Source organism: Camelus ferus, chromosome 3, assembly GCF_009834535.1.
Source record: "Camelus ferus isolate YT-003-E chromosome 3, BCGSAC_Cfer_1.0, whole genome shotgun sequence".
NCBI classification, from domain to species: Eukaryota; Metazoa; Chordata; class Mammalia; order Artiodactyla; family Camelidae; genus Camelus; species Camelus ferus.
In genome coordinates this window covers 101682550-101704247 of record NC_045698.1, presented here as the reverse complement: position 1 = coordinate 101704247, position 21698 = coordinate 101682550, and the positions used below count along the sequence as shown (strand labels likewise).

The window sequence follows — 21698 nt, the reverse complement described above, 5'->3', positions numbered from 1 at the left end:
CACATAGTATCTGTTTCTCTGAGTTCTTTATGTTCATTCCCTTTGGACCCTGGAGATAAATTTATCTGCTGAACAACAACAAGACGTTTCATACCTGCTATATGCTAGGCATTTATTGAACATTTACTGGGTGATTCTGGTTACTTACTGCTGCCTATCAAACCACCCTAAAGCTGAACGTCTGGAAACGACAGTGTATTCTTCTCTCTCGCTGTCCTGAGGGTTGACCAAGCTCAGCAGGGCAGTTCTCACCCACAGTGTCTCATGAGGCTGCAGTCAGACAGCAGCGGGGGCTGGAGCCACCTTGCCGCCCAGCTGGGCTGGACTCCAGGAAGGTCTCATCACTCACAGGTCAGGCTCCCCATGGTACCTTGTCCTCCTTCCTTCTCCCCGTGTGGTCTCTCATCTTCCAGACCTCTCCGCATGGCTTGGTCTTCTGACAGCACGGTGGTCTTAGGAGAGTTACACTTCGTACATGGTGTTTGACTTCCAAGAGAACAGAATGGAAGCTGTTGGGCCAGTTGAAGGCTCCCCACGGAACTGGCACAGTGCCATTCTGGCTGGATTCTAGGGTTCAAAGCAGTCCAGGATGTGGAGTGGCAGACTCTGGCTCTTGTTGGGGAGTCACAAAACCACACTGCAGAAGAGCACTGGGATGGGAGATAATGCGGCTATCTCTGGAAAAAGCCGTACATCACGGTTGGCGCCTCAGGCAAGGAGCTCAGCAGGTATGCTGTACTCTCTACTCACATTCCACGTTGTGTTTTCAAATCCTTAAAGCCTCTGGGAATAGCATTTATTCTCTGTTTTGGCCATCGCCCCCCACCCCCACCCCGCTGTTTCTCTTCCATCAAAATGTACTGAGTTCCCACAAAGGGACAGCCTCTCTGTCACCATCACATCATTGAACTCAGGTCATGGTCTCAGTTACCCGCTGTTCTACTAAAACTTCTTTTAACATATCCCCACTCTTTTTTAGAGAAAGAAAAAAATTATGGCTAATATGGAAGGGAAGAAATAATACAGAAATAACCCTGCCATGTTAAGGAGCTAATCCCTGCTCCTGGTAATTCTGGCTACCTGAATGCTAAGAAGCAATCAGTCATCTATTTATTGACAGCTTTGTTACTGCTTAGGACTGGAGACATCGGGGGACAAAACAAATATGGTACATGTTGTGAGTTGAGTTATGTCACCCCCAAAATTTATGTGTTGAAGTACCAGTCCCCAGTCCATGAGAATGTAACCGTATTTAGAAACAGGGTCACTACATACGTAATTAGTTAAGATGAAGTCATAAGGATGAGCCTTTATTCAATATGACTGGCATCCTTATAAAAAAGGAGAAATTTGGACACAAATATGCACAGGGGGAAGATGACATGAAGAGACACAAGGAGAAGACAGGTGACTACAAGCCAAGGAGTGAGGCCTGGAACAGATCCTTCCCTCCCAGTTCTCAAAAGGAAAGAATCCTGCCAATACCTTGGTTTCAGACGTTCAGCCTCCAGGAAAGAGAGACAGTGCATTTCTGTTGTTTAAGCCACTCATTTTGTGGTACCCCTAGCAGACTAGATAGTCCCCACTCTCATAGAGCTTATCAGCCAGACATTAATCAATTAAGTCCAAAGGAGAAGTGTATAATTACAAAGATGAGCTAGGTAACATGAAGGAAAGAATGCAATTCTATGAGAGCAGGGACTGGAGACATCATTCCTAGGTTGGTGGGGCAGAGGAAGTTTCCATAAGGAAGTGATGCTTGGAGTGAGAGATGGAGAGTGATGAGGAGAAAACAGAAGAAAAGGTGAGACAAGCATGTTCCAGGTTAGGGGAGGTGGTGGTGTGGGGATAGCACCTGCAGAGGCCTTTGTCAGGTGACACATGATGTAGGTGGGAGACCAGAAGAAGGGTAGTTCTGTTTCAGCACAGGGAATGGGGTAGGGGAGACAGTGGTGCAAAATAAGACTAGAAAAATAGGCAGAACAGCCCAGATACTTGCAGGCCTTGTTAAAGATATTTTTAGTATCACAGATCAATGAGAATCCCTTAAAGGGTTTTAAGTTGATCGTACTGAGTTGTAAAAAGACTATTCCCACTCTTTTGGGGTGAGCAAGCTAGAAAGTGCTGAAGATGGGGGGCAGGGGAGGAAGGTCTGCACTCCAGGAGACTGAGTGCAATGGCTTGTAGGTAGGAGGCTCAGACAGGTGGGAGAGGAGGCCAGCTGAATCCAGAAAGGGCCAGGGAGACAGAAAAGGATACCTTTGAGACATACCTAGGAGGAGAGCAGGATAAGCTTTGCTGATGGGCCGGTCGGAGATGACCATGACTATTTGTTTTTGTCTTCACTCGGGGTAGCTAGAAGAGGACCCGTTTTGAGGGAGAAGCTTATGGATTTCAGACGTCTCATGTTTTACGGGCACTGGGGAGCTGCAAGTTGAGAGATCAGGAAGGCAGTTGGATATACTGGGAGCTCAAAAAGTAAATTCTGGGTTAGAAAGATAAATTTGAGGGTCATGAGCAAACAAAGAGATGGTGCCAGAGCTCTGCGTGTGGTTGAGATTCCCTAAGAAGGACACAAAGTAGGAAGTAGTACAAAGGCCTAGAATGGAGAGCTAGTTAACTCTAACGTTCATGTGATTTTTTTATTTTGCTATTAGTTCATGAGGAAATGATCCTAGCTTTTGTATGCAATTACTCCTGTCAAATCATTTTTTTTTTAAATTGATACTTCTGAAACAAATCACGTATCTCCAAGTTACAGTACAACCTTAGGCAACCGTTAATCGTAAGTGTTTTCATTTAAAAAAAAAAAAGCAATTGCAGTTTAGTTTTTCCACTTCAGATTACAGAAGGGGGAAAATGTTCTCATAAGTATTTTAGATAAAAATAAAGCAAGAATGGATTTTGCTTTTCATAGCTTAAAAAAAAAAAAGCATCCTTAAAAACAACCTACTCCCCTCAGGGAGAAAGGGGCCTTATCTGATTATAACCATGATTGGATTTTTTTGTACAGACTGACATTTGGTACAGGCACTATCTTTGAATCATTCCATTTCTAGCAGCATCATGACATTATTATTGCCTCTGTTAAAATATAAAGATAACATGCATGTGCTGCTTCCTTTTTAAAGGAGCCCCACCGGGGTTGTGTCATTGCACTGGCACTCAGAAATCGTTCCACAATGTCTCTGTTAGAATGGAGACGAAATGCAAGCATGCTTATGTTGCCATCCTCATGTGGTTCTCTTACCAAGCTTGCAGCTGTCTGTCCCTGCTAACACTAGCTCTGAAATGGGCATAACTGTCTTTCAACTGAGTAAGCAATGATATTCCATATTGGCGTGGGCTGGTCACACGTTCAAGTGAAATATGTCCTGTGATTCTGTATATATTCCACTGTTTTTAATAATGGTATCAGTCACAGTGAGAGTAGGGGGCCGTGCCGATTCCCTTTCAACTTGATAATAACTCTCTGTAATTTTGATCATATATCAACATATCTCAAAATTTTGCATCTCTATGTGGCTCTAAGAAGCCGAGACTTAAAACCACAGAACACAGGTTAAAAACGGTAAGGCCCATCTATATGATGAAATAACGTGTAGCTATTAAAATAGGGATGTAGAAATACAATGAAATGGAAACAGCCAATATATAAGAACAGTTCATAAACCGGCATATGGAATACCACTTCCATGCGTGCATGGGAAAACGGCTATTTATAAAGAGATCTCTGCAACTGTATGCACGAAATTCTCAATTTTAATAAGGCTTAATTCTTAAGTCTGAGTGTTACATAGACAGACAATACCTATTATCATTTTTGTGGCTTTTTTGTTGTTTGAAAATTTTCTCAATGAATGTGACTTTTACACAGATACAGCAAAGAATTAATTTACAAACACAATTACCTTATCCAAAAAGATACCTATTCCTTTGTCCTCCATCTACTGGCTCATATTTGACATCTTAAAACTAGAGATTTATTAGTCTTCAATCCTGCAAAAATATTTCCTCGAGAAGAAGATTTACAAAGCAGTAACAGTCCCTTACATCTCAGTTTAAATAAGCTCATTGGCTCCTCCCAGCAAGGAAATTTGATGGGTACAAAGTGGGCTGCATAATAGGACGATAGGGCCCCCCAAAGGAAAGTGAAATGCACTCACGAGGCTCAGGCTGCCCACGGGAACCTCTGACTTCCTATATCTTACCAGACTAGGGGAATTTGATAGCAATTTAGTAGTCTAAGAACTCTGCTCAAGGTCTTGGCATGTAACAACTTCATCAATGGATAAAGATGTTTGGAGCTTATTATTTGCTTGTAAGCAGATTCAGATGGGCACTCCACCTTCTACTGCCCTGAATGTGTAATAATAAATAATTGTCTGGACTCTGGAATGTTAATTCTGTTGGTCTCCATGTGCTTAAAATCACCTGAACTATTCTGAATCTCTTCCTTCTTCTTAGACATTTTCACCATGTATTCCTTTCCATTGAGAAAACCCATTTTTGAGTAGTATACCATTTAAACAACCTACATACTCAGTTTAGATAGCAGATTAAAGGAGAATCAGGATACGGCATTTAAAAACACCCTACTTCTAACACTTTTATTACCACTAACACTGCTGTGGAGGAAGCATCTACTGATCATCCCCTATGACTCAGGTACCTTATGTAACTAAATTACATAGAAAATAATTCATATACATTTGTATAAATTAATTCAATTATATAAGCAACCCTTTAAAGTCAGGGATTTGTTCTTGTTTGACAGATAAGAAAACTGAAATTTAATGACTCCAAACAGCTTGCCCAACTTCACACAGCTAGGAAATATCAAACTAGATTCAACCCTTGGTCTCATTAAACTCTAAGGCTCCACTTTCATCCAGTGTGCTATGCAACCTATCCAGAAAAATAAAAAATACTTTTTAAGAAGAAAAAAAAGACACTTTCCACACTGCTACTAACACTGGAATCCATCACCACTACTATCACCATTACTGCTACTGCCACCAACGAGAATGTGATGTTTAGGGCCATTTTCAATAATAAGATGCATCACTGTAGCCAAGGTGACTGATTGCTGCTCTCAGAACTTTTTAACGACAACAACTTAAAGTCAATCACAGAGTGTCTGGTTCCTAGGGGATCTGTGCTATCTGAAGCACTCAGATAGCCTGAAAGCCACTTGGAATTTTCTGACATCCATCTCCAGTTTTCTTGGCATAGCTGTCACTTCACACTTGAGTTTATTTCCACCACCCATCCTCAGAATCTTTGCAATCAAGTTATTTTAGACAATTGATGACAAAGTACTGCTCAACTCACCATTCTTGACGATTTGAGGCCCTTATTTTATCTCCTGGTAGACTTTTTCAGTATCCTGTAAGCTTATGCATATAAACGACAACCTGGGTTAAGTATATTTTCACTGCACTTGACAAGCTCACTGGACCGAAAGACCTCTAGCCCGGGTGGGAATAAGCATGTTGAAATGTCTCAATTACTTAAACATATTTCCTCTCAATCAGAAACGTGAGTTCTCACCAGGCTTGTTGAATGCAATTGGCCATTTTAGTGAAGGTCCATTGGAAGGAAAGGGAAAATAACATTTTAAAGAATATATGAATAACTGCACTGATACCACACCTGCTCTCTCAGACAGGCATTTCCTGTTGTAGATTGAGGGAGGGGAGGTGCTGAGGGAGAAGCAATAAGGAGACTAGGGTACAGCCATAGGAAAAATATATTTACATTATTACACACAGTAAATTATATGTTGTATGTAACATGTATATATATTACATATACAAATTTTGTATGTATATATGAAATTGGTAAATGACTTAGTTGCTCTCTCAAAATACCAATAATACCACTCACTGCTTAAGGAATACTTAAAGTATAAGGTATACAACAAGTACTTTATTAATAACAACTAATATGCATTAAGCACTTACTATGCACCTGGCACACTGTGCTATACAGACACACACGATTGTATGTATATAATTCTCACAACAACTTAGCGAGTTCCCATTTCACAGGTAGGATAACTGATACTCAGAGAAGCTGAAGAATAAACTCACTTATGGTGAAGGGACAAAGCTGAGATCAGACAGACAGGTCTTTCGGCTCTGCAGTGATGCTGCTCATCTATACACTATACATTCTCCCTAATGATCCCTGACAGCTTCCAGAATTTCTCAAGTTGTGGCCCAATGCCATCTACATCGATTCACCTGGGGTACATGCCAAAGCACAATTCCTACCTATGCTCTTTAACTCACTTTCCAAATAGGAGTCTCTGGAAGGCAGGTCCCAAAGATTTACATCTTTAATTTGTGCCAAGGGTGACTTTTTAAAAATGCCACTACGGACACATGCACCCCAATGTCCATAGCAGCACTATTTACAATAGCCACAACATGGAAACAGCCTAAATGTCCATCAACAGATGACTGGATAAAGAAGTTGTGGTATATTTATACAATGGAATACTACTCAGCCATAAAAAATAATAAAATAATGCCATTTGCAGCAACATGGGTGGACCCAGAGACTGTCATTCTAAATGAAGTAAGCCAGAAAGAGAAAGAAAAATACCATATGATTATCACTCATATGTGGAATCTAAAAAAAAAAAAAGAGGACACTATGAACTCATCCACAAAACAGAAACAGACTCGCAGGCATAGTAAACAATCTCATGGTTACCAGGGAAGAGAGTGGGAAGGGATCAATTTGGGAGTTTGAGATTTACAAATGTTAGCCACTATATATAAAAGTAGATTTTAAAAGTTTCTTCTGTACAGCACAGGGAACTATGTTCAGTATCTTGCAATAACCTTTAATGAAAAAACAAACGAAAACAAATATACCTATGTATATGCATGACTGGGACATTGTACTGTTCACCAGAGATTGACACATTGTAATTGACTATACTTCAATTAAAAAAATTTAAAAATGTTTTAAGGCAGAGAAGCAAGATGGCGGAGTAGAAGGACGATTGTAGCTCACCCTCTCCCACAAATAACCAAAACTCACATCTACGGACCCACTCAGCCAAGCAGAGCACCTGCCAAACTCCAACAGAACATCACCATCTTCAAAACACAAAGACACCAAAAATCTGGTAGGAAAAAAGGAAAAAAAGAAAGAAGAAAAAGCAAAACAGTGCGGGACCGATCCCGCGGGGAGGGAGTGGCAAAGGAGGACTGGCGCTCATTCGCTGGGTCTCCCCTCTCCAACAGAGAGGCCAGTGGGAAGGAGGGGGAACCTCCGAGGCTCAGATCTGCCCCGAGCACCCCTTGACCTACAGAACTGAGTTAAACGGGCACAGAGGGTCCCTGTGACACCCAACCCAAGACACAAGCAGGCAGCTGGGGCCGGGACAGGCTGCCCGAGCCGGGTGGAGGACGGGGGCGGCTGCACTGAGGCAGCCCCGGGGGACTGCGGGGGCTGCATGCCGTGGCTGGGAGGGGATACGGAGCAGAACAACCTCGGTCCTACATAAACTGCGAAAAAAGCAAAGCAACACGGCTGGTGTGCCCTGGGGGGAGGGGCGCCATAGCCTTTGTCTCCTCAGACCTGCGCCGCCATTACTGGCACTTATCACGAGAAGAGAGGCGGGGCTCAGCCACAGCCGCCATCTCCTCCTGTGTGCAGCGCCCAGGCAGGGGTGGGGCCAAGGCCTGAATCCGCACCTGGGGGCTCCGCAACCTCCTAGACAGGACTGAGACTTTTTTACAGCTGGAGGCAGATAAGATCTTTCTGTCCTGGCACCTCAGAGAACTCGTGCCACCAAGACAAACAAGGAGCTGAGATTTGGCACGAAGCCGAGGCAGGGTCGTTCCCCTGGTGTTCCCCAGGCCCGCCTTCGGAACGCTGACCCGAGGCGGAGAGGGCAGCTGCACAGAGTAGCGGAGTGACCGGCACCGGGAGAGGGTGGGCGGCAACCCGCTTTCCTGGCAGGAATGCAGCACCTGACCACGGTGCTAGGAGGGGGCGCGATCTGCCCACCTTCCTCCCCCAAGTGCAGCATCTGACTGTGGCATCGGGAGGGGGAGTGACCCACCTGCCCACTGGGTAAGAGCTCAGCACCTGACCCAGTGTTGGGAGTGGGCACGATCTGCTAACCGATGGCCACAGGGAGAAGTACAGAAGAGGGAGCCAACAGAGGGCCTCTGGAAACAACAAGCTGAGTTCGTGAAACAGGGCAAAGACACAAAGACCTCTCAATAAAATCATAAAGAGCACAGCATCTCCAGGAGAACTAGATAACTGATACTCCTTAAGCCACAGTGCCAGAGAGATATGAGCAATATGAAGAAGCAGAGGAACCACTCCCAATTAAAAGATCAAGAGAAATCCCCTGAAAGCACAATCAAGGAAATAGACATTGATGATATACTAAAAAGGAGTGATCAAAGTACTGAAGGAACTAAAAGAAATAGTGTTTAGAGATATAAAATATGTCAAAAAAGAAACAGAAGCTATAAAGAAGAACCAAGTAGAATTAGTAAACTCATTTGCTGAGATGAGAGCTGACCTAAAGGCTGTACAAAGCAGGTTAGATAATGCAGAGGAACAAGTAAGTGACCTAGAAGACAGGACAACAGAAAGCACCCAATCAGAAAAGCTGAGAGAAAAACAAAAAACAATGAAAACAATATAAGGGACCTATGGGATAATATAAAGCGTGCCAATCTACGCATAATAGGGGTTCCAGAAGGGGAAGAAAGAACAAAAGGAAATGAAAAGGTCTTTGAAGAAATCATGACTGAAAACTTCCCAAACCTAAAGGAATCAGATATCCAAGTACAGGAGGCTTAGAGGGTCCCGAACGGGAAGAACCCAAACAGACCTACACCAAGACATATCATAATCAAGATGGCCAGAGTCAAGGAAGAGAAATGATCCTAAAGGCAGCAAGAGAAAAACAAAGAGTGAGTTACAAGGGAACCCTCATAAGGCTCTCAGCTGATTTCTCTACACAAACACTACAGGCCAGAAGGGAGTGGCAAGACAGATTCAAAGTCCTGAATGAAAAAAAGATGCAGCCTAGGATATTCTATCCAGCAAGGCTATTCTTTAGAATAGAAGGAGAGAGAAAGAATTTCACAGACAAGCGTAAACTACAAGAGTTTAGCAACACTAAACCCATGCTTAAAAGAAATACTGAAAGGTCTACTCTAAATAGAAAAGAAGCAGGATGCTACAAAAATGAGAAACTCGTAACTGGAAAGGAGATAACTGCCATGAATTACAAAAAGAATAAACACAAAATTGTAAAAGAAGACATCTAAATCATTAAGAGTGGGAGAGGGAACCAAGGAAAGCCATTGTGGAAAACAGTATGGAGATTCCTCAAAAGACTAGGAATAGACTTACCATATGACCCAGGAATCCCGCTCCAGGGCATAAATCCAGAAGGAACCCCACTCCATAATGACACCTGCACCCCAATGTTCATAGCAGCACTATTTACAATAGTCAAGACACGGAAACAGCTTAAATGTCCATCAACAGATAACTGAGTAAAGAAGATGTGGTATATTTATATAATGGAATACTATTCAGCCATAAAAACTGACAACATAACGCCATTAGCAGCAACATGGATGTTCCTGGAGAATGTCATTCTAAGTGAAGTAAGCCAGAAAGAGAAAGAAAAATACCATATGAGGTCGCTCATATGAGGAATCTAAAAACAAAACGGAACAAAACATAGATACAAAACAGAAACAGACTCATAGACATAGAATACAAACTTGTGGTTGCCAGGGGGGCAGGGGGTGGGAAGGGACAGACTGGGATTTTAAAATGTAGAATAGATAAACAAGATTATACTGTATAGCACAGGGAAATACAAACAAGATCTTGTGGTAGCTCACAGCGAAAAAAGAAATGTTGCTGAATATATATATATATGTTCATATATAACTGAAAAATTGTGCTCTACACTAGAATTTGACACAACATTGTAAAATGACTATAACTCAATAAAAGTTACAAAAAAAAGTTTTAAAATGCCACTATTTTAGACCCAGTGTGGCTAACATATAGGCTCATGACTGTGAGAATAATATAGTGGAAAGAACATGGTATCAAAAGTCAGGTGACCTGGCCTTTTATCCCACCCTGCAAGTAACAAGTTCTGTGACTTTGGACAAGTTCACCTTTCTGGGCCTATATTATCCCACCTATAAAGTGATGATATTAGATAAGATACCTATGGTAACGTTTTGCAGATATTTTAAATAGATCCTCACAATATGAGACATACTAGTTCTGTTAACCTCTGCACTGATCAGTCTACTTAAGTCCTACTTGTAAGGCCAGCCACTGTATTTCAGAGAGACTTTCACTCTCTGGAGTACAGTCAAGGCTGGCCAGCACCACAGCCAAGGAAGACTGTGACCCAGGAACAAGAGCACATGGCTCCCTCCCTGGCCTTCATTGTTCTTCTAGGTGTAATTAATGACTGGTGAGTGAGGACTGTCATTCCAAATGTGCCAGGCTTGAAGCACAGAGACAGACTTTTTCTGACCAGCAGCATATTTTCATGGCAAACAAGCAATATTTTCTATTTGAGAAAGCAGGGACTTTTAGAAGTGACAGCAACAGTTCCCTAATCTATTTCAGCTAAGAGGTAATCCTTTCTAGTCTCTGAAAGCATTCCTGCAAATTCTACAGCATGTATTTCATTTGTGGCTTATACAACTGTACTGGCCTTTATAAGAGAAGTAAATATGTCCTCAGTGGCTGCTTTGTATTGGCAATTAACTGATCTGTTGGCAGAATCTGGCATCTGCATATGCAAATGCACGTTTAGCAGCACAGCATCCAATGCAGGGACGCATTTCATTTTGCAGGCATATTTTGGGAGCCTGGAAGAAAATATGGTCTTTATTTTAATCTACAGGGGCTTGTCCAGTGTTTTCCATACCAACATGTTTACCAAATGAGTGATATTTAGGTCCCAAAATAAATAGCTAATGAATATTCATGTATGTTGAAGGCAATCACAGAAAAAGCCAAAAATAGACCAGAGTGAATACTCCTACTCCCCATCTGTAACCATTAGGATAACAGGACGACACTGCCACTAGCAAGGCGCAGAGTCATTCATTCAACAAACAGCTACCATTCCACATTATGTACCAGCCACTGAAATCAACAATGGAGGTGCTTTTTTTTTTTTTAATTTCAAGGAGGAAAAATTACCTGAAAGTAGAGAATAATGATTTAAGGATATTTATTCAAAGAAGAATTCCTGAGTACACACTTCATGTGAGACACTGATCCAAGTACTGAAGATTTAAGTAATAATTTTTTAATTGATAAAAATCATTTCCCTTGCAGAGTTTAGTTTCACAAACAAAAAACAAATGAATATAAAATATACAGTATGATAATGATAAGTACTATGCAAGAAAGAAAGAAGGAAAAAAGAGAGCAGAGAAAGAGAGAAAGAGGGAAAGAGGAAGGAAAGAAGGAAAAGGAAGGAAGGAAGGAGGCAATAGGGGTGTGGATGAAAGGAGACTGATTTTAAAAAGAAGATTAGAAAAGACCTATCAAGAAGATAAAATCTGCATACAGATTTGATGAAGGTAAGGGAGTGAGCCATGGGGGATCAGTGGGAGGAGTGTTGTAAGCAGAGAAAGTTGTAAGCAGAGAAAATTGTAAGTGCAGTACCTCTGAAGCAGGTGAGTGCCCAGCAAGTTAGAAGGACAGAAGGCAGGTTTGCGTGGCTAACATAGAGGAAACGAGTATTAATAAAGGAGTTGGAGAAGAGAGGATGCCGGAACACATAAGGCTTTGTAAACCATAAAAAGTCTTTGACTTTGATTCTGAGTGAGATGGGAAGCCATTGGGATTTGAGTAGAGGAATGACATCATTGCACTTGAATTTTACGAGAAAGACATTAGCCATTGAGCTGAAAGTAGACTTTAGGGGACAAGGGCAGAAGAAGGAAGTCCAGTGTGGTGGGTTTTGCTATTAACAAGTTAATGAATGGTGGAGGCTTGGACCAGGGTAGCAGTGGGGAAGGTGGTGGGAACTGGTTGGATTGCGGATGCTTTGCATGTGCAGCTAATATGATTTCTTGGAGCATCTAATTTTCATTTTGAAATATAATATACATGTAGAAAAGTGTATAATATACACGTAGAAAACAGAAATGTAAAATTTACCAAATAATGTAAAGCAAACACCAGGTATCTCCCACCCAGGTTAAGAAATAGAACAGATGCTCCATACAGTTAGTACATTAGAATAAAGATTGGGTATGCTAAGTAGAAGCATGGGAGATATAAAAGGGTGCAAAATCAAACTGATAAAGATGGAAATTACAAGGTCTTAAATTTAAAAAAAAAATCACTAGATAGGATGAACAACAGAAAAGACATTGCAGAATAAAAGATTAATGAACTTTCTAAGATGATGTCTTTCATAAAAAGGGAAGAAACTACATTCTGGAGAAATATGATGGACCTCTTCCAATAGAAGTAAAAGCTGTTCCTGCAAGTTCTGTCATTCCCAGAGGAAGTGTTCTCTTCACAGTAGAAAACCCAGATTCAGAGTGTTACTGACCAACACATGGGACAGACTATTCTAGTTCAGTCCTGATATCCAATCACAGTGGCCACAAACGAGAGCAAAAGAAAATATTGGCCAAATATTTATTAGAAATGTCCAATAGCCTAGATGGTCTGGTATAGAAGTTACATGATTTGGCTACAGAACAGTCCCTTTTTACAAGACTGCTGGCATTGGCACCTCTGCTCATTTGGTTAATTTTAAAGGGACAGCTAGAGTAGCAGGAATTGCTTTAATTTAAAAATACTATGGAACAAAAGATCCTGTTCCAGGCTATTCTGTTCTAGTGGCAGAACACAGTACCCTAACAGCTCAGGGGGAAGACAATTAAAAAGATGTTTTGAACATAGACTAATGCAGTTTTTATGAGTGCCTGAATCTGTGATCTTCAGTAACTGTAACATTTATGTATGTGAAAAATATACAGGGTAAGAAGCTAAGACATTTAGTAACAGAGTGTCTGGAGGCACCACTAATAATCATATCTGATTCATGAAGTCTTCTTAACACTGTATTAAAAACTAAGACATTTTAGGCAAGAAGTTCCCTGCGACTGAGAACTCGAAGAGCTGCGAGTTGCTGCCACTTATCTTAGTCAAGCGGGTGATGCAGATAGGATACTTTAAAAGATTGTGGGAGATGGGAAGCAAAACATAAACACGGAGTACTGAAAATGTTTCCTTTGGTTTTGGTGGAAGCTTTGCTATAGAAATTAACAAGCTATCTCTTGATTTTTCCTTCAAGCGTAGTCATGTTGTAACTACTGGCCTTGGGATTTAATATCTTTAAGGCCCCAGTTTCTGATCCCAAAAAAAGGCCCAGAAAGGGCTGGTTATCTTTTCCAAAGGACACCAGCAGGGAATTTTGTTGTACTTGAAAAAAGAAAAGAATACCTTGAAAAATATGGTCATGATCTTCTCTATAATGTCTTCAAGAATGGAATGATAACAAAAAGCTCTTCATTTGATGGGGTAAGAGAAAATGCAAAGCTGGCTATGGAACTAGAAGCAGCTTCTGTTAGGTCTTGCTTTACGACCAGCTGTGTGTGTATGTATGAATGTATGTACGTACATGCACATATGCAAATATCTGTGTGTGAGAGTATGTAATACTTCAAGCTTATTGTGCAGATATATGGGCTTTGTATTTGGTAACACATTACAGTAAAACTATTCGTTGGTTTAGGGATATACTGCCCTTTCATTTCTTTTTTCCCCCAGTGTTTATGTGATCTCAAATTAAGAAATGCATTTAATTACGTAGAAGATTAATGCTAAAGTAAGCTTTTTGATCACTTCCCCAATAGATAATTCAATTTGGTATTGATTTTCCACAAACAACAGAACTGAGAAACTTTTATATATAACTGAAGACCACATAAAGTAGATTTGCATAAAATTACCATGGCAGCTTTATGTTTAAACTTGTATTTTTGTACAAACAAGACTGTGTAAGATATATTTAAACTTTCACTGATTTAACAGCCTTTACAACATTTCATGGTTTTTTTTAGAAATGCAGACTTTAAAGAAAATACTTAAAAATTACATTTTTAATGTAATTACATTACACAAATTACATTGCCTTTTGTCCATTAATCAGCAAATAAAATATGGCCTTAACAAAGTTTTTTGTGTTATTGTACAGCCTGAAAATTGTCAGCACATACCCTATAGAATTACTAACCTCACTGCCCCTTGTAGAATGTATATCAATCACTCTACACTAAAGAAAATAATGGTTATTACTGGAGCACCAAAGCACTATACAGTGATTACACACGTTGGCCATGGGGTTGTACCAGTGCAATGCCAAATCTGAAAGGCCTATACGGCAATTTTACATGATAGAAATTGCTTGTGGCTCTAATACAAACCTCAAGAGTTTAAGGAAATGTTTTTTAGAGAGAATTTCCACTTCTGCTATAGAATATGCACATAAATGTAAAATTTGACAAAAGTAGAAGTATTGTATTTTAAAGTAATTGTACCCCTGAGTTTATTTTTCATGTTCTATAGTTGATATGACCAAAATGAATTACTGAAATGGTTAGTTTACTTATTTTAAATGTTTTGATCCTGTTATATTATTTATTAAATTAAAAACAAAAAGTTGGATATTAAGTTGTAGAAAAGATTAGTGAACTTGAAGATACAACAATAGAAATTACTCAAAATAAAAGAGAAAATATACCAGGAAAAATGAATGCTAATATATAAATATATAAATATGTGGTTTAGAATTTTGCAAAGTTGACGAAAAGTTGATGAAGACCATGGATTCAAGAAGCCCCACACACCCCAAGCATGAGAAACATGAAAGGCCCTCTCTTTGTTCTTCTGTCTGTAATATGTCTATTTGCACTGGCTGATTTGAAGATTATCTTTCGTCACTGGTTTCAAGCAATTTGATTAAAATGTACCTTGGTTTAGGTTCTTTCATATTTCTTGTCTAAGTCTTGAGCATAATTAGTTTTTATTGTGATTGTTATGAGTTAAATTCTGTCCCCTCAAAATAGACACATTAAAGTCCTAACCCCTAGTAACTCAGAACGTGACCTTATAAGGAAATAAGGTATTTACAGAGGTAATGAAATCAAAGTGAGGTTATTACAGTGAGCTCTCATCCAATATAACTGTTATCTTTATAAAAAGGAGAAATGTGGACACAGAGACAGGCAAACACAGAGGAAAGACACACAAGGAGACCACTATGTGACACAGAGGCTGAGGGAGATGCCTCCACAAACCAAGGAGTGTCACAGATGGCCAGAAAGCCCGCAGAAGGTCAGAAGAAGCAAGGATTCTCCTACATGTTTCAGGGGAACATGGCCTTGGTGACACCTCGTCATTCTTAACAGCTTCCAGGCACTTAAGAGTATGACAGATGCTGCCACTGCTCTGAAACAAGAGAGACCAAGGACAGTTCCTCAGGCAGCCGCCAGGGAAGGTGTCTCATCAGATGCCGTGGCCGATACTTTCCCTCACCAGGGAGAAGCTGGGGGCTGAGGCCTTTCATCCATTTATTCTGTGCTCGACTAGGGGAAAGGCTGCCATGGTTAGTTGCATGCCAGATCGAAGCACTGTCTTTGTTCTTACTAGCCTTCAGGAGGCTACAATGTGCTGGGTTCTGTTAGCACTCGGAAGCAGACAAGACAAAAGCCAGTCCTCGAGCAGCATCTGTAAAAGTTGGGGCATTTGTCATGTGGTCCAATTGTCTTTCCCTCCCCAGGGAGAAGCTGGGATCTGGGTGTTTTCATGCCTTCACTTTGTGCTAAGCCAGGAGGAGAGGTTATGGAGAGTGCCAGCCCAAACCACCAACTTTGTTTTTCCTAGGTGGCAAAAGCATGCCAGGTCCCATAAGCACCACATACACGACTGGCAAAACAGAAGCTCGTTCTCCGGGGAAGCTCCTGGAAGAGTTGGAGCACTGGACGGGCAGTCCAACTCTTTCCTTCCCCCACGAGAAACCAGGAGCTGGGGTGTTTCCTCCTGATCGTACGGCACTATGCCAGAGGTAAGGATTCTGGCAAGAGGCTGCCTTGAATTTCCCTACTGGTTACAACGTGTCTGGTTTCACACTTGGGCAAGGTGTAGGTGCCCCTCAACTAGCTTCTAGATTTCTCACCAAAGGAATTTTTCTCTGTATTGCTGTTGAATCAGCGTGTTGATGGGATGAAGCAGAGTCCAACGCTTTTTTCTTGTTCTACCATCTAGCAGACATCATCCTCCAAGAGCCAACCAGAGTTCTTGAGCAAATCTGATTCATCACACTGAGTTTCTAAAAACAACTTGAGGAAACTATGCAGGGTCCTAGATGTCCTGAGCAAGTACCGACAAGTCTACTGGAGTAAAGATCATTATGGCCAGTTTGATTTAATTTCCCATCCTGGGGAAGCCTGGAGAAAATCAGTTCGCACACCTGGAACATGTAGGAACTGTTGGGAAACGGATTAGCAGGGCAGGCTCACTAAGTTCTAGTTATGCAGCATCTTATTATACTCTAGTTGGCAGATACACTTTATAAAAATAACTTTATTCTCCCTAAGGAAGAGGCAGTGGTATGCTCATTGTGTCTGCATTCTTCCCAACTTCACTTTCAGTGACAACACGTTGATAGCTTGAACTCAGCCATGATGGGAGCATTACACCATGGAAACTGGTAAACGCTCTAGATAAGGGATTTTTTTTTTTTCTTTTGAAAATCAGCTGTTAAAACATTTACCAGTACAACATTTGGAGGACTAGGAACCTAAAACACTATGCATTGTGGAGACTGAGACTGAATTTGGTCTGGTTCCCAAGGAGACTTACTCTGAGATACAGATATTTATGTAGGAAGCTGTATTCACCATGTCTTCTATTTTCTGCATTCTGATGTGTTGACATCCGGGTCCTTGCCAACATTAAAGGGGGAGTGATTCAATTCCTGAAGGTAGTAGACAAGTTAGCCATGAGTATGCTTTTTAAATGCAAACCTACCAATCCAGAGCCCACACCCCCAGCAACCAGTCCGACCTACTCCAGGATTAGGTGGGAGGCAACTAAAGGCAGCCCCTGTGCCCCAGAGCCCACTGAAATCATCACAAGATCGTCAACACTAAGCTTCTCTTTTCAATGCCAGCATTTCCTGTTGGTCTTACCATACCTAAATCATAATAAAACCTATATTAAAATAGCAGTTCTTTGAGGAATGTTCTCAAGATCAACACATCTGAGGAAGAGATGGAAATAAGGTTGGGAAAAGAGAGGATTTACCTATGACTTACTCCCAAGAAAGGCCTCAGTCAACCCCACAGAAATGGGAAGAAGTGGGATGGCCCCTTCCAAGTGGTTCCCTTTGAGGTAAAGGGCCCAGCTTTCATAACATGGTACTGATCAGGGTAGGGTCCGTTCAGACCCCAGAGGTGGGACTTGACCTTGGGCTCTGAAGAAACTGACTGGCTGAGAGCATTACCCGGAGAGCGAGTCTGCCCAGTTCTGTGAGCCGCCGGTACCCTCAGCAGCTGGGGGAACTCCCTGTTCTGAGAGAGGGCTGGAGAGGTGCGTCTGTGCAGGCGCTGCTAACAGGAGCAGAGAAACAGCTACCAAGTGCTGTCTGCCTCGCACCCTTCATGAGCTTTCCGGTGGAGTCAACGCCACTGAGGGGACAAACGCTGTAGATGAAAAGGTGCTAAAAGTTCCCATCAAATGCAGAGTCAGATATGTCCTTTCAACCCTGGCAGAAAGATAAATGTCAAATAAATTAGCCACTTACAACTTTGCAAAACCTAACATACTGTGAAGATTTATCAGCTGGACCATGAAAAACAGTTGACTGTCTTCAACAAAGAACTTAAAAATGAAAATCGGTACAAGTGAAGTCCAAATAAAATAAGCTTCAAGAGTAGAAGAAATGTGGAAATAAAAGTTTGCTGGCTCTCTCTCTCTCCTCTCTCATTTTGCTTTAGAATTTCTTATCATTTTATAAAGTTGGTGACTGGCTTAGTAAGACAGGGCAGCTGACAAGGGCTGACTAAGCTCCACATCCTCCACATCCATGTGGCCACTGTGGATCCCGAGTGGCAGCAGTGTGATTCTAAGGGAATTTTCCATTTGTTCCTAGTTCTTTCTCTTCCATCAGTTAGAGAATAAAGATTGTTCAATACACATTTACCATCATTTCACTATCCTCACAAGCCATGATAAAAATATTCAAAATGTTAAAAGGATATCATAGTTGAGCCACAAAGTTTTATGGATTATTCTGTCAAATGAATGGGAAACAAGCAAAAGAGAATGGGCTTTATTCAGAGAAAGTTAGCACATTTATGCAGGAAAAGCAAACAGCCAGAGTTTTCGTAAGAATGCAAAGAAACAACTGCAGAGGAAGAGGGGGAGCCGGTTGAGGGAGCGGCACAAAGTGAAGACACGCTTGACCGTGAGAAGCTGACGATGTGCAGGCTTCTCTAGGGACACATCTTTAAAACGTGTTTGTGAGCACAGTGGCTTAGTTGTTTACTGATGCTTTCCTTGCATTCTATTCAAATGCCTTTATGCCTACAGGGTCCCTTACTTGGCTCCGTGCAGCCCAGCACGTATTTATTGTTCTGGTCCTGTCCTTGATGTAGCTGAAGATACAAAACTGACTGTTCACAATAACTAACATATTTTGAGCATTTACTATCACCCAGACTCTACATAAATCTCTTTAAACCCTCACTGCACTCCTTTGATGAGCACTTTGTAGATGAAAAAGAATGAAGCTCAGGAGCATTAAGTAATTTGCCCAAGGGTACAAGTTTATAAGCTGGTAAGACCAGAACCATAGTCAATTTGGTTGCAGTTTGAACTTTAAATCATTTTGCTGTATACTGTCTAGTCTATAAGGAGAGATTAATTATTACTAATAGAATTCAGGAGGAAGGAGAAATTGATTTTATCCTTGAAGAACTAATTGGAATTAGGTAGTTAAAAAATGGTAGTTTTACAGAGGAGAGATGTTTGCACAAAGATAGAGATTCAGGATACTGTAGGACATCTTTGGGAAACACAAGTGGGTATTGTATCAGGAATTAGTAGCAAATAAGGTTAGGGCAAATAGTAGACGCCCTAGATACTACCTTTCCCTCTGTTTAGTCACTGGATTTTCTAACCAGAGAAAAGTCCTGGTTCAGAGTCTTTAAGAATGCCCCTAAGGGAAGAGTTGTCTCAGCGGAGATAAGAAGTAAGGTATTACCCTGAGAAATTACTGATCCTTAAGGTCATCTCTCCTCACCTGAATCTTCCTAGAGATTCTCAGGCCTGCTGATGCCATTCAGCCTGGCCAGGAAGCAGTTTCCGTCTCACTCTAGCCAAATCTCTGACTTAATTGCCTACCAAGACCATCCAATGGATAACAAGACTGTGGCTCATTTTGAGTGGGATGTTTTCTAGCTAGCCTGAATCATACGAAGGGCCTTCTGGAGTCCTGACTAGGGTCAGGAAGTAGACCACGATGTCATCCTTCTGGTGGAGCCCTTACTTCTGATTCCCCTTCTGGGGTGCCTTGCGGACATCACTCGTCCATAATAGGACAGACCATGCAGCAGGGAGGAGAGGGGACACTGGAGGACGGCTCAAGTTCCAGACTAGAAAGTGGCAGAATGTCTTTTATTCCATACAGCATCTCTGCTACACTTTACCTCCTCAGAACAGAAAAAAAAAAAAAGAAAAGAAAAAAGAAACAAACAAGTAGTTAAAATGGTTAAATTTGTTCTCAGCAAACTCTCAAAAGCAACTGTGAGGAGAAGTGAAACAGACTTCTGGTTGCTTTTCTAGCATTTATCCCTCTAACCCCAGCAGCTTGTTGGCTTTAGTAGTCTACTCTTTCCCTGTTCTCAGCCACGGAACTTCAATGCAGTTGATAACATCCTTAAGGCAATTATCCTACGGCAATTTGCTGGTCACAGTAATCGTTTAATGGGTGCATATGGAACACCATCAAGACAAGTAATTACCAAAGAAACACTAATTCCTCAAATAAAACATAGGGAAAAACGTTCTTGACCATGGTCTTTGCAGTGACTTTTTGAATATGACATTAAAAGAAAGTCAAAATAAAGTGAGACTATATTAAACTAAAAAGCTTTTGCATAGCAAAAGAATCAATGAAATGAAAAGGCAACCTACAGAATGAGAGAAGGTATTTGCAAATTATACATGTGATAAGGGGTTAATACCCAAAATATACAAGGAACTTAACACAAACCAACTAATCTGATTAAAAAATGGGCAAAGAATCTGAGTAGATATTTTTCCAACTGGCCAATGAAACGGTGCTCAACATCACTAATCTTCAAGGAAATATAAATCAAAACTACAAAGAGGTGTCACTTCACACCTATCAGAATGCTTATTACCCAGAAGAGCTAACAAATACTGTTGAGGATGTGGAGAAAAGGAAATCCTCATGCACTGCTGATGGGGGTGTAAATTAGTTACAACCATTATGGAAATAGATGAACGGTTTCTCAAAAAGATTAAAAATAGATTATATGATCCAACAATCCCGATTTTAAGTATGTATCCAAAGGAAATGAAATCACTATCTCAAAGAGAAAGCTGCACCCCCATGTTTATATGCTTATTGTAGCATCATTTACAACAGCAAGATACGGAAACAACCTAAGTGTCCTCACCCTAGACTGGAAGAATATCAAGAGGATCTTCCAAGAGGAACTGGGAAATTCCAAACACTTTTTTACTGGCTGCTCTGATGTTCTATGCTATGCTCTGGTGAGACAGCATATTCTTAAGTTATCACAATAAACCATAACTTCTATTCGATTTGTGTATCAGAGGGATCATTTGTGCCAAGGCTCTAAACCAGCCAACTGTGAGACTCACTCAAGTGATTCAGGAAAGGTAGGTCCAAGGTGAAGGCACAGATTATAAATACTTTTATCGATTATTTAACTGTGGCACCTCAAGATCAACACAGGGCATAAAGCAATAGAACTGACTTCCAAAGTGAATCTTCAAGGAGAATCAGCTCAACCAGTCTTTTTAAAATCTGAGCTCCTTTGGCATCAAGAGATGTGGTCTGTGTGTTTCCTGGCTGCTAATAACTCCACCACTGAGTTTGTGTCCTCGCCTCTGTTCACATGTCACAGAAAAAGGGGGTTGAAGGAGCTATTTTCACAACACTTTCTCCCAAGGCGACCCCCTTTCTGACCTGTGCTTCATCACCAGCTCCCATGAGACACCCTCCCGTCTCCTCACCTTTCCTTTAATTTCTCACTCAGGTCGCCTCTGCACACTCTTGGTTCTAGAGCTCAACAGACTTTCCCTCACAGGCTCCTTGTATTTCCTGGACACTCTCCTACATTCCCTAACTTGTGAAATCTTCCTTATTTTTTGTCTCCGTTAAAATGACACTTCCTCAGCTAGATCAGGTACTCCCCACTGTAATCAATCATTGCACCCTATGATTTCTGTTTAGAAATAATATTATATTTTGTGTTTATTTATATATACATATACACAGATGTAATTGTTTCATTTCTTACATTTCACACTAAACTAAGCTTATCAAGGGCAAAGAATCTATATATTTATTTTTATAC

At 41.0% G+C, this 21698-nt stretch overlaps 1 pseudogene; it reads left to right on the top strand.

Annotated features, from left to right (window-relative positions):
* The first annotated feature begins 589 nt into the window (after window positions 1-589).
* The window catches only part of LOC102523796, a 75472-nt pseudogene continuing 54363 nt past the window's right edge, over window positions 590-21698 (top strand).